Here is a 4,598-nt window from a genome sequence, read left to right on the forward strand (position 1 = left end):
ATAATGTTTAAAGCGTAGCGGCCTTTTGATCTAAGTTTTTGTTTTCAATTATCCTATCTCGCTATGCTAATGATATCAAAATTATAGATGATGCTTTGAAAAGAAAGTATAGATTGGAAAGGGGATGAAGGAACAAAACAAATCAAATTGCTCTTTGGGGTGGCTTCAAACATAAAAGCTGTGAAACCACTGCCTTACCCCACACCTTTTGTCCCTTGTATAACATTGACTATTAACACATTAGGCAACTAGACCATATAATCAATTTAATATCAACTTATATAATTCACCTCTGGGCCCACAGAAAATTCAAATATGTTGCCTATAATTAAAACTTCAATGACACACACGTAAATAATGCATTGGGATGATAAGTAATAAGTTGTGTACAGTGCGTGGTTGAAAGGGTGGGCATGTTTTGATCCCTGTTCTTTGATGCCCCCACATAGACAGAAGCTCGCAGGGCCCGGCGTGGGAGGCAGGCAGTGAGCTTCCCTGTCTCCCAATGCTAGCCTGTAACCGCACTGGTCCCTGATTCTTTATGGCGGCTCTGGCATATTTGCATAGGAGATGAATCGCGGCCTATCACAGTGGCCGTGACAGAAAAATACACAGCAGGTGACAGGGAAACATATGTCTGTGAATGCCATGGGGTCCCGGAGCCGGATAAACCTCCAAAGGCTAACTGGCAGGTCTAAGTAGCGCCACAGCATTAATACATATTATTCACAAAGAGCATGATTGAGGACAGAAATGTGCCCGCCGTGTACCCAGCTGCTAAGTTGGCACACATCTCCAGCCTCTTCTTTTTTTCTTCCTCTTTTTTTTGTGCGCGACTTGGGTTTAGCCACGCATTCACAGAATTCCCCATGCGCCTCTTATTCATTCATTCAGGCAAGCTAGGCCACGCTGTACCAACAAAACTGGTATCCACCGGTGCCAATCCGCCGAATAGTTGAGCGCATCGCAGCAAATTCAGATTTTTGACAAGTATATTCAACACTTCATAAGGTGGCATCATAAAAGAGCTTTCTGTTATTTTAAAATTATGTATCGTTTTCACATGGGATATGATTTCCTTTGCTAGAATGTGCGTGTTGTTATATTTTCGCTCCCTGACATTTCGTGGCTTATGCAAACTGGAATCAAAAGCACGCATCCTTAAGCGAGCACTGCGGGGCGGGTCCGTAACCTCTTGCCTGCAACATAAAGTGTGCTAACCTTGCTTTTCATAAACACTCATAAACATGTATGTATATATTTTCCATAGCTTGTCTTTCCGGACCATCGGGAGGTCAGCAGGTGCCTCTGTGCTTGCCAGATGTCTCTCTCTCTCTGATATACACAGATGGATGGGAAGAGGAGATAGTTAGAGGTAAAGCGCCCTCTAGTGAACAAAATGGGTTAGATCCTTATTTCAATCTGAAGGTCAGTTCGGAAAGAAAAGGTTTAGTTCTTATGGTAGGCGTATAAGCACAACCTAATCCTTGTGTTATCTTTCTAAATAATGTTTAACCAAATAGACATAGGATTTTCAGGCTGAGTTCACTACTACTGCTACTACAACTACTAAAACATTAATTCTTATTTTCAAAACCAAACATTGTTAGTATAATAGGTCTATATCATTTTAATAAGAATGGATGATTTCAGTCACAATTTTGAATCTTAAAAGTGAAATTTGTGTATTATATTGACAAACATATAACAGTATTATTTTGCCTAGTGTGTTCAATGATTGTGCAAATGTCCGTGGCTTGTTCATTCATGGCTTGTTTATTCATGTACTTCACCACTGCCAAACATGGCCTATTCAAGTATTATAAAACATAGTATTATTCAAATATATGAGATTCAATTTTACAGTACATATAGCATAAGTAATTATAATTCTTTCAACTCCGATTTAAGGTTTAAGAACATTTTATTTTTGGTTCTGTAAACTCCAACGTGATCTATAACATACAGGGCCTGTAATTGCAGAAAATACTTGTTTTTACAGTCAGAGAAAAATGCAGTTGGGGCCATACCTTCACCGTTTTTCTGTCTGTTTGAAATTAGTCTGCGAAACAGATGGTATATTATCCTAATGATTTGAACATACAACTTTAACATATGGAATTGCGGTTTATTATATAGCATCCATAAAGCAAACTTACATGATGTCCTTTAAGGGGCTTGCTGTAAAAATCTGCCTTCTCTGATTGGCTGTTCTTCTTGCTTTCTTTCGCCACGGCACCTAGGGGGGAAATTATGGAAAATGTACGGCTGAGCGCAGAGTTGCAGCATATAACGAAACAAAAGCCTCCCGTTTAGTGCTTCTGAAACTTAGCTACATAAAACACGGCACCAGGGATTTGAAAATACACCCCCCTCAGGATTAATTCCCCACCACTGCAGCTAGGACTGGAGGAACTACAAAGGCACACAAACACACACATTTTCCTCTCAGATAAGTTGTACAGACTCACTTGGCGTGTGATGAACGATGCTGATTTTATCTGTGGAGAGAGGAAAGTTAAGCCAGTTGCAATATACACTAAATGAACTCATATAAAGGGCATTATACTTTATCCATATAGCTGTCTATGCACGAGGCAGACAAATTATGCAGTCTTACTTACTTTTACCAAGTTTCAGAATAGAAAGTTTTACTAGCCTTATAAACATATTTATGTCCAGATGCTTAAGATAACAATGGATCATTCTTACTCAGTCAGCCTAGGTCCTATATTACATAAAATAGACTTTTGTGAGGTTGAAGCCATGTTAGAATGCTGTTACCTTGTGTTTTGTTTCATTCATACATTTTTTGAGTAACCATTTATTATTAGTCTGTCTACATTTCCAAAACTCAAAATTTCCACATTGTGATGTCATTTAGTGGTAATTTTTAGGTTAACAGCTACTTTTTACCTTTAGTTCAGTAGAGATTGGCAATTCCAGGTCTGAAATTATCCAAATGATTCTACTGAAGGTTTTTGGAGTTTAAAAGCATAGTGGAACTCTTACTGTATTACCACATGATGTCGTAAGATGGAACAGAGTTTGTGTCTTAAAATGTGTGAATGAAACAAAACGTAACTCCAGGTTTGTTTCTGATAAGGAAAGAACATTAAAACATGGATCAGAAAATAATGTAATATGGGCCTTTTAATCGGTGCATGATGCACATTAACCATAAATATAGACGTATTATGCAAAATGTTGCCTGTCCAGCCAGTCCATTTCACTACATTCAAATGGCAGGTGTCCTATAATTAAAAATATAAATAATGCATAGCATGTGATTTTAAACTAATCAAATCAATTATCCATAGAAAAAAGTATTTACCATAGATATCATCATCTTCTTCAGTGTTTCTGACAGTGGCTTTCAGCTGACTCAACTTCTCCTGTGGAAGATCATAGAGTTAATACGATGCCCGCTTACCCACAGCAGGATCCACTAAGCACTGAACACATTTCTTTTCATCTGGTAGATTTCCATAAATTGTCCTGTGTTATTATATGTTCTCCATGCTGACAAAAGAAACAAATTGAGCCTTTGGAGTTTGTTCATAAATCTTTCATACCTTCATGGTGGTTCAGTGGAAAAACAGTGCAAATGTGAACCACAAAAGACCATATGCTATTAGAGGGAGGCTCTACTGTCACTGCAAAAACTACTAAATCCACTTTAACTATTTTATTCACTCACTCCGGGAGCATATATTTTGAATGATATGACATACATTAATTTTTCCTTTCTAGTGTAAAAGAAAGGAAGCAATTCTTTAATGTGTTTGTAGTATCTGAATCTGACCACTCGAGGGCAGCACAGATAAACGTCAGACATGTGAGGCATGGACATAAGGCTTCTTTGTAGTTGACCTTGTTTGCTCCTCTTTCAAAACCAAATAAATAAATAAATAAAAGCCACATGGATCTTATTTTAAGATTTTATCTCTACTGTGTTGTGCTTGTGGCTAAATGTAGCCTAAGCTAGTAAGTTAGCCATTTGTCTGTGAGCTACTGTAAGCTTCACCAGGAAAAGTTAGCCTGCAGTATAATGAATGACGATGCTTCTTCAACTTTTCAATTTGAACAGAATGAAATAACTGCTGAGAAGAAATCTGTTTCAAGATAATCTTAGTTTAGTAACTAGTAATTCTGTGCTACTTACAATGGCAAACATTTCTCTTTTTTTTAGATTTTTAATTAAATAGACCTATCAGCAAACCAACATTAATATTTCTTCAAATTTAATAGTTTGTTAGAATAGACACTGCAAACTGTGTCCCGACTTCATGGCACTATAAAAATGTGTTATTATCAAGTGTTAGAAAAGACAGAATGAAGTCTTTTGTAACTAGTGACCAACCAAAAGCCAGTTTGTTCAGTTGAAATTTCTAAATTAAAATAGGGACAGCCAAGGGAAGCATAATTGCATTTGGCCCTTGTGACTGTTCACCTGATAAATATTCCAAAACCAGAAAAAATTACCCCAATTATGAACCCTTCTGGCAGGATAAGTGCACCATTCCAGTGATTTACAGACAAGCCAGCATCCCCCGCTTATTTCTGTGCTGTGCAGACACTACCAGAATCTTAAACAA

General features: G+C 37.5%; 1 long non-coding RNA gene across 1 annotated transcript; it reads right to left on the bottom strand.

The window, feature by feature from the left end:
* Nucleotides 1-1,967: 1,967 nt before the first annotated feature.
* LOC110159308 (uncharacterized) lies at nucleotides 1,968-3,397 on the bottom strand. The gene is made up of 4 exons (XR_002318723.2): nucleotides 3,335-3,397; nucleotides 2,472-2,501; nucleotides 2,160-2,239; nucleotides 1,968-2,062 (listed from the first exon to the last, which is right to left on the bottom strand). It is a non-coding gene; the product is annotated as an uncharacterized LOC110159308 (long non-coding RNA).
* Between the last annotated feature and the right edge of the window lie 1,201 nt (nucleotides 3,398-4,598).

Source organism: Boleophthalmus pectinirostris, unplaced genomic scaffold (assembly GCF_026225935.1).
Source record: "Boleophthalmus pectinirostris isolate CB_2022bp ecotype Guang Dong unplaced genomic scaffold, ASM2622593v1 HiC_scaffold_20, whole genome shotgun sequence".
Taxonomy (NCBI): domain Eukaryota; kingdom Metazoa; phylum Chordata; class Actinopteri; order Gobiiformes; family Gobiidae; genus Boleophthalmus; species Boleophthalmus pectinirostris.